Here is a 9,567-nt window from a genome sequence, read left to right as displayed (position 1 = left end):
CACGGCCTGGCTAGAGTAAACAAAACAGTGAAAACATCAGCAAAACGTTGGGGGCAACTATGCAGTCGATGCCACTCTCCTACACCTGGTCTATCGCCCCACCGGGCTAATAGAGGCATTTAACAAATCTCTTCTTGAGACAACCTTAAATTTAACCAGTATGGCGGGTAATTTTACGATTCTTGGTGACTTCAACCTCCACTTTGACGACCCGCAAGCATTCAATGCGTGCGATCTAACCAGGGATCTCGCTTCACTCCAAATCACTCAAAAAGTGAGCCAAACAACTCATGTCAAAGGACACCTCCTGGACCAGGTATTCTCTAGTCTTTCCGAGCTTAAGGGAGCTGACCCTACTCCACTACCGTGGACTGACCATTTTCTGATAAGCCTTCTTTGGTCACCACAGACCATCAGTCCCAGGACACAACCCTCATGGACCTTTGGTCGCCCCTGGAGTAAGCTCTCCCTAGCCAAATGGTTACTGGAGCTGGAAAAGACCAAACCTGGGCTTCACTCTTGTCCGAACAAAGCTAATGAGGAGGTCCTCGACTGGATTGAAAAATCCCTTAATACTGTTCTCCCTAAAACCAAGATAAAAAAAACAGCAGGACCTCATAACGCCAAATGGTTCTCGCCAGAACTGCGCTCCTTAAAACAGCAATGTAAAGTAAAAGAAAGACTATGGAGACGAGATTTCCTCCCTTCAAATAAACAAGATTATAGGATAGCCATTCGCGCCTATAAAGCTGAATTAAGAAAAGCCCAAGCCTCCTACTTTGAGAGCAGAATCCTAGAAGCTTCCAACTCTCCCAAGGAATCCTTCACCATTATAAAAAAAAACTACTTAAAGCTCCAACCCTGAGCACAGCCCCAGACACCTCTGGCAAACGATGTAACAAACTGGCTGAGTTTTTTAGTACCAAAGTCCAGCGTATCCTGGAATCCCTTCCACCTATAGTGGAAGATGATAAAACCCCTCACCCTCAGGCGGATGCCCCCTTAGACTCTCCTGAATACATTCTTGACGTCTTCCCCCCCTGTGTCCCAGGAAATTTTCACCTCCCTGTGGGATACAGTGAAAAGCGGCTCTCCCACTGACCCAGCACCATTAAGTATTCTGAAGCAAGTCACCCCTATAATAGCCCCCAATGTAATACATCTGATCAACGCCTCACTGGCCTCTGGAATAGTCCCCACTAAATGGAAAGGGGCGAGAGTCAAAGTGCTACTTAAAAAGCCCAACCTGGACCCGACTGATCTAGGCAACTATCGCCCTATATCCCTCTTACCTGCCATAAGCAAGGTAACGGAGAAACACGTTAACCGCTCCCTTCCGGAGTTTCTGGAAAATCACGACCTGCTCCATCCCTCCCAAACCGAGGTTTCGCCCACGCCAAAGGACCGAAACTGCTTTACTTGGAGTAGTAGAGGAGAGCAGGAAAATCCTCGACTCAGGAGGCTCAGCAGCCATCCTACTCCTAGACCTGAGCGCCGCATATGACACGGTAAACCATTCAATTCTGATCCGGCGACTCAGGCACATAAGAGTGGAGGGTACGGCGCTTCGCTGGCTTTCCTCCTTTCTGGAGGGGAAAACATTTCAGGTCTTTGAGGAAAACACTGTATCTGCTCCCACCAGTCTGCCGAGTGGTGTGCCACAGGGCTCATCTCTCAGTCCGACCCTCTTTAATGTTTACATGTCCCTCCTAGCTGCCATAATCGCCCGCTATGGAATCCGGATCATCACATACGCTGATGACACACAATTGGTGGTTGGGCTCAACCAAGCAGATCCAACCACACATGCCCTCCACTCCTGCTTAAATGACATTTCAGCCTGGATGGACACCTCCCAACTCAAGCTTAACAGAGGAAAAACTGAGATTATGATTCTGGGCAACACACTCAGTTTTAACCCCAGCTTGATGTGGCCCCCTAGCATGGGCCCACCCCCAGTTCTGAAAGAAGAAATTAGGAGCCTCTGTATATGGCTGGACCAGGATCTGAGCCTTAGGGCCCAAGCCAGGAAAACAGCTGCTCTTTGCTTTGGCCTTCTTAGAATGGCCAGAAAGGTCCTACCCCTCCTTCCTTTTGAGGCCAGGAAAGTATTAGTGCAATCACTAATACTCTTGAGACTTGACTACGGGAACGCTCTATACCTGGGTGCCCCCGTTGCCACCATCCCAAAGCTCCAAACAGTACAAAATAGTGCAGCGAGACTCTTGATGGGAACCACTAACAGACTCTCAGCCAAACCAGCCCTCCGTTCCCTACACTGGCTGCCGGTACAGGAACGAGTCAGATTCAAGGCCTTGTGAATAGTGCACAGGGCAAGACTTGGACTTGGCCCACCTGTCATTTGCACCATGATTATGCCATACAAAGCTAACCGGAACCTTCGCTCTAACGATCTGTACTTGACAGAGATCCCTAGGATCAAGAAATCTAGGAGTGGCGGTAGGCTTTTCTCCTATAATGCCTCCAAACTGTGGAATTCCTTGCCTCTGTACCTCCGCAAAATCCCTGATCATTTGGCTTTCCGAAAGCAGCTTAAGACCACACTTTTTTCTTAAGCTTCCGCAGCTCCTCACCCCCCGTGTCAGTTACCAGCGCTGGGATGCTTCCGAGTAGCCATGCGCTCTATAAATGTTTTTCTATTCTAAAATGTTTTTCTATTCTAGTACTAAAATGGAATACAGTATTCTGTGCTCTCAACATGCTTAGATGCCTTTTTGTTGTTGACTGTATTGAGGGTGATGACAACCCACATACACCCAAAATATCATATATTCTATTCTTACATAAAAGTTAATTTCTCCAACAAATAAAACACATCCAGGCCAGTCTTTTTAAAGGTCAGCTGTGCACACACATTACGTCCATGCATATCTATATGTTGAAGGAAAATCATTCCCAACTTCACCATGCTTGTATGAAAGAAGTCCTGGCTTGTATTTTAACTTCAATATTCAAGACTACTTGTGTTTCTCAGTTGTTGTCACCGTGGCAAACCAGAGCTGAGCTCTCTTTTGCTATGCTTTTGACTCCTAAAAACAAAGAAGTGCTAGACACATGGTCAGACTGGTTATTCTGACATTTCCATTTGAAATGCAAGTTAGAGGAGTAAATTTAGGACATTTAGGGGCATATTTACACAAGAATTGCTGAGCATAGTGTTAAGCCAAAATTGCTAACGCAGCACTCCGCCATTCTGAAAAACGCAGGGATGCACCATATTTACAAGAATGCAGAGCACCCCTGTGTTTCCTGTAGCACTGGTGCTCAATTAAGCTACCTAGCGCCAATGCAGGCACCCTTGCACCATAGTACAAGGGTGCCTGCGTTGCAGAGAATGATTGTTTATGTGCAGTAAGGTGTCCCTTCCTGCACAAACAATCACTAATGGCGATTTATAACTTCTATGTGTGCTGCTTTACGCAGCACACATAGAAGCTGCAACTCGTCATTTTTTAATGATTGTTAATGTGCAGGAAGGGACACCTTCCTGCACATGAACAATCACTAGTGGCAATTTGCTGTTACTATGTGTGCTGCAGAATACACACACATAGAAACAGCAAAAGAGGAGAAATGAATCACTTTTCCTCGTTTTTCGCAAGGTTAAGACCAGGTTTTCCCTGGTCTTATTTTTGGCAGTGCCTCCTATTTACGCCACGCATTTAAACAGGGGGCAGTGTCAAAAAGCAATGGGTGTTGCGGGGGAACGCCCACCGCAACACTCATTGTCCGCCCCTTTCATGCTAAGTGAGAGGAGAGGAGAGGAGTTGGACTAACGGCTAAGGCAGTCAACCTCGAACCTGGGTTACTGGGTTCGAGTCTCGGCAATGGTGCTGAACATCCTGTGATTCTGGGCAAATCACTTAATCTCCCTGTGCCTAACAAAAATGAATGTGTCCTCATGTAACGCAACTGGTGCTATGTAAAGCGCTCTAATACCCAATACCTTCGGGTCAAGTTTGCGCAATATAAAACTCCAAAAATAAAAAATACGTGTTGAGTGGAAGGGGGCCTTATTCACAATGTGGCGTTAAGCCACATAAGTGGCTTAACGCCGCCTTGTAAAAATGTTTACATTTTTTGTGGGAGTTTTATATAGCGCAAACTTAACCCAAAGGTATCAGAATGCTGTGCATGAGCACCAGTTGCGTTACTGATGGACACATTTATATTTTTTGTTAGACACAAGGAGATAAGGTGATCTGCCTAGAGTCACAGGATGTTGAACATCCCTACCGAGACTCTAACCCGGTTTGGTGAAGCCCAAATCATTGTGCGTATGTATATAGTCTTGAGAAGATCGCCATTATTTGTACCTCTGCACTGCATGCAGGTTGAAAATAGTAAGGATACAGAGGGTGCATCTGTTAATATAGGGAAAGTGTAATTATTCTGGATATAGTAGTGGTGAGGGTGTTTTTGTTAATCCTTTTTGGGGCTTTGGATCTTAGTCACATGACCGAAATATTCTTTTTTCAGCAGTGTACTAAAGATTAGGTAGCTAGGCTGTGCCCTCGAGGTCACAGTAGAGAGGTACATCGTTTTATTTCTTGTATTCCAACATACCTGGTATTTTAGTTTAAATGACGTTAGTGTTTTGATGTGGTCTATCTTTAGCATTGTACCTACAGGCTACATTGAAGTTACCTTGCAAGATCATAAAGTGGGGAAGGGAGCACTATTATGTGAATTGTTTTGACTATCCAATGGCTCAGGGGATGGGGCAGAGGTGATGAAGCAGTCCCTCTCGCCACACTATTACCCTCAGTTACAAAATAGTGAATATAAATAGAGTGTGACAATTTTGTATACATTATGTATTTGTCCATTTTTTATCAATTCACTAGTGGACTTTCATGCTAGGCAGTAATCAAGTAAAGTACAATGTAATTCTGCTCTGAAAGTTTGTGAGTCCCTGTGTAGGAGGCTTAACAAAAGTGTAGGTGGACTTTCATATTCTTTGGTGCGAATATCCATATTTTACATAGCAGGTGAAGGAAAGCTGTCCCTTGTGATATTTTTATTAAAGCTATTGCTCTTTCTATTAATTAAACACTGAATGCCAATTCACTGCAAAATGTATGAATTAGAAAAGGCAGTAAACAAGGCTTTCACGCAGTGTTAGAATGGAAATCTGAAAGGTTTTCGAACGAAGGGGGAAGGGCTGTAGTTGAGTTGTCTACAGAAACGTAGATGGGTGTGTCCGCATTGCTTGCTACATAAACAAAGTTAACCTGCTGCTCCCAGCAATTGCAAAAATCTATCTGCAGCTCTCTTCAACACGGGTCTTCTCTTCTCGGTCAATAGTTCATTGTCCTCCTTTCTTAACTTGAGGTCATGACCTGGACTAATGCACTAGTCAACCTGCAGATAAACATTTAAACTAGCGCTGTTTAAATATTTATAGAGAATGGACTAGGCTCGGAGAACACCAGGAACCCTCGCTCGCCCACTTCCCCACATTGTATATCTAGTACCAAAGACATATACATTGCACATCTGGCAGTGTGCAATATTCCTTCCCTTGTACATTGAAAGAGTGCATGTCCGTTCACTTACTTGATCAACTTCATTTTGTGAAAAGCATTTTAACTACCTTGCATTTTTTTATATTCTTTTCTAACGTTATTTTTAGATTAGTTGGACAGTTCTGTGGTATTCTTTTGAATTACGTTTTTAAATGTCTGGAATTGCATAAGTGAAACATTGGCATAACGCAGTTGCAATTGTAAGATATGCAAACGTGCAATGTGCGTGTGTTGGCTGTACATGTGTATGAAGCAAGACCATAGAAGACTATTAAAAAATGTAATGAAAATCGACATATAGATGTTACTATCTGCATGCTGGTCATTTGGTGATACAATACCGAAAATGTACATGTCCAGTGACGTCTATTTCCAGTGCTCTTCGTTGTTCTCTGCCTTTTGATCTTTGTATAACGATTGTATTGAATCGTTTTATTAACAACATTCGCTATCTTTCCAGCTGCCTAGTGTCTCTCCTTTCTACTAGAGTTTTTAACATTTTAGGCATTTTAACATGTCCTGTTGGTGGACTCTTGCTGCCTCTCGTGAGGTAGTGCCGAGAAAAAGATGCCACTAATGGCTTAGTTAAATTTTACAATCGATGCATGTAGATATGCCCTTCCATCAAACACAGTCGTGGAAACAGTTTTTGTCTCTATTACCCCCAAATCGAGTATTCTCAACCTTGAATGAGTATATGGCTTTGAAGAAGAAATCCAGACTTATAAAGCCAGAACTTAAAGGAAATCTGGGAACAAACACAATAAATCATGGTGCATTCAATTGTGACTGAGGACTTAAATGTTTTAAGAAATGGGAAATGTGTTGCCCACTAAGTAAGCCATGTTGGTGTATCTCCTTGAATGAAGGTCTCGTCTTTATTAGAATGAAAAGTTGAATGGCAAATGCACGTAGTGGAGTTTCTGTTAGGCTGTACACCGTGCTAGCTCACCAAAAAGCCCAACTGTTTGCATTGGTCCTGTGCCATTTGCATGAATCATGGTGACAGAACAGGAAGTACATAACAACGATATCTTACTATAATGATATACGAGGCCATAATAAATACATCTTACAGGAATGTCCTCTTGGCGGTTATAGAGGGAAATCGTAATCGCGCACTTAGCGTTGGCTGGGTGTGTGCTTTTAATGATCATCAACGCATGTGTGTTAGGGATGTTTTTAATTGCAGGGATGTTAAAGAAACAGGACCTATCGTCAAACACTACGTACTGTACATGGATCAACGATGTTTAAATTGCAAGGTGAACTGCGGAGGTGACCCGCCTCTCACTAACTAGTTAAGCCCCAGGATAGTTTTTGAACGTATAAATTACAAGACAGGGCACTTTTTTGTAATAAATATTCCTTGCGTTCTGTTGGTTACTATGGCCCCTAAAAGTAACATTAAAAATTGCAGCGCAGTTAGATTTGTTTTTTTTAATTAATTGCATCGATTACCTGATACTTTAAGCTTTTCCTGACAGTTTTATTTTACTCGAACTTCTGTGTGTTGTGTGTGCTAAAATTAATCCAAACTCTAAAATGGATCACTTTGAATCGTGGAGTTTCTCAATGTGACTTTTAAAATTGTAAGATGTTCATATTAGGTTGCCATGTTATATACAGTTAGGACTGCGGAGTTACTTTTTATCCTAAAAGTGTAAACGTCCTGTATGGGCTGTAGTGTTTCCCCCAGTATACTGGTTAATTTCGATTTCTTGTTGGCAGCTCATCTGCTTAGTAACGAGAAAACAGTACGACACGGATAACAAAAACTGAAAAATTAGGAAGAAAACGGAGATGCGAGAACATCTTGAGATGGGGACGTTGGACAGGATGATAGCGAAATGAGGAAGTGGGAACGAGGGTGAAACACGTTTTTCCGGTACAAACTTACTTGTAAGTTGTGGAAGTTTGAGTTACCCTCTGCGTTCCCATGTGGGAACAAGGCCTCCTACCACCACGTTTGGGAATGTGTGGCCGTAGATTCACCCTTCTCCCTATTTATTTGGGCGTCTTGGGGACGGACACAATGGCCTTACACGCATAGAAAGCTGCCCCGCGCTCTTGGCCATTGCTATGGTAAAATCTACAAAGAGGCCGAACAGAGCGGAGTCTCCCGATCAGTGTGGAGAACACTGAGAAGGTACACGTTGAGAGACCTACCCGGGTCAGGGGTCTTGGAGGTCAGGGCGCTGGAATGAAGGAGAGCTAATGGGATAGAAAATGTGGCCTTTCCGTGAACCCATTTTTCCTCCCAGTTTAGCACAACTTCCTTAAAACCCTCTTTCACCATCTCTACATGGTGGCGTCAGGCGCCCACGGGGAGATGGGCCTGCAACCTATGCGAGGTGGGGATATTATAATGTCTTCGTATTCTGTTGCCCCTATTACCCTGAAGTACATTCCGCCAATGGAGGCTTGTAGGCATTCTTCTGTCACGGCCAAGTTTAAGAGGCTGAAACGAGCCTAAAAGAAAGAATCCCGAAAAAAGGAGGAAGCAAACCAAGTTACACTTATTTTGCTACTGTGAGATTTAAAGAGTAGTTATATACGTTTTTCTATACACTTCCTATAACTTGGGAAACAAAGGAGTGCCATTCTGTAGCTGAAAACAAACGTGATTAATGTGTGTTTGGCTTTCTTGGGAGACAGAGAAACACAAAAAGGCCCGTCGAATAGAAACTGCTCGTCCTCGGTTATAATTCATCACTTTTGAAGTATTTGCAATGAGAGCTATAACAGAGGAAAGGTTTGCATTCAATGTTCAAATATTGCAAGGGGGAGGGGGTTGCAGTGCGCGCCCTTCAGCATCTAAACACATTGTGTGAACACTATCCTGTTTAATTAAATTGTGAAGCTTTATCTAAGCATTGCTAGCGTAACCGTTAGGTTGATATGTTCTCTCCTATGACGCTCAAAATGTTCTTCAAAAAGGGGAAAAATAAATACGTTTGTTTTTTATTAGTGAAATATCTACAAAACATGTTACCTAGATGGAAACAAAGACTACCAGAAGCTACTAGAAATGCAGCTGGGATCATAACATTACTTATTTGCCAAGAAAGGGGATAAAATGTATATTGAAACACATACCAAAGAAAGGCAAGTGAGAGGCACTCTTCTCCTTAGCTGTAGCGCAGTGCATGACGTTAGATTTCCTGGTGGTAGTATTTGTGTCCCCTAATCTATTGCTGTCGCCTCATTCAGTTATCACAAAGGGAAAGTGATCTGGCACGTTTGTTTAGTGCAATTAAAATTAAGCTTTTTATACTGTAAAAATACGCATTACTCTGATAAGCGAGATAGATATGTTTGCTAACACCTAGAATGATAACCCGTGCATCTCAACAGCCCTCTGTCGTCAAGTGAAATCGTTCAGAGGCCTACATTGATATGACATGAGCATACCAAAAATTCAGCATCCTTCCGTCAGGTAAGGCCAGGAATATGTTTTCCATAGACTGGACTGGACAACTTCTGCATCAAAAACAATGATGAGTGGACCCAGAGAGTATCTCCGCCCCACTACACAAACATTACAAAAATACAAGTTTCTTAGCTTGTATCTTTAGGTCCTTGCAGTGCTCGGTATATGTGGCTGATGTCTCGTAGGTTATATTCTGTTTTAACCTGCCTTTTTAATACAGAGTAGTCAAGGAAAAAGTGTCATGAACTCTTTCGCTGGCGCTTAGTAAGCACCATAGCTAAGGCCCAATAGTTAAAATTGTGAGATTGGCATGAATTCCAATCTATAGCCTTCTCCATCTCGTGTAGATGATTACGAACATCACATCATTGTCTTTGAGTTTTTTACAACACAATCCACTTATCGCAGCCTTGATCTCACTTTCTCTGTACACAATCAAAAATGCTTTCGTGTTTTGTCTGCCCCCCGTCTATGTGGTTAAGCGTGCCGTTCTTAAACATTCAAAGCTTAGTACAGGAAGCTGTATCGTTCTCCTTATTTCGACGTTGAAGAAAGCGGGGAGCATACATTCATACCGAAACACAG

The sequence above is a fragment of the Triturus cristatus genome, chromosome 4_1, assembly GCF_964204655.1.
Source record: "Triturus cristatus chromosome 4_1, aTriCri1.1, whole genome shotgun sequence".
NCBI lineage: Eukaryota > Metazoa > Chordata > Amphibia > Caudata > Salamandridae > Triturus > Triturus cristatus.
This window is presented reverse-complemented; position numbering follows the sequence as displayed.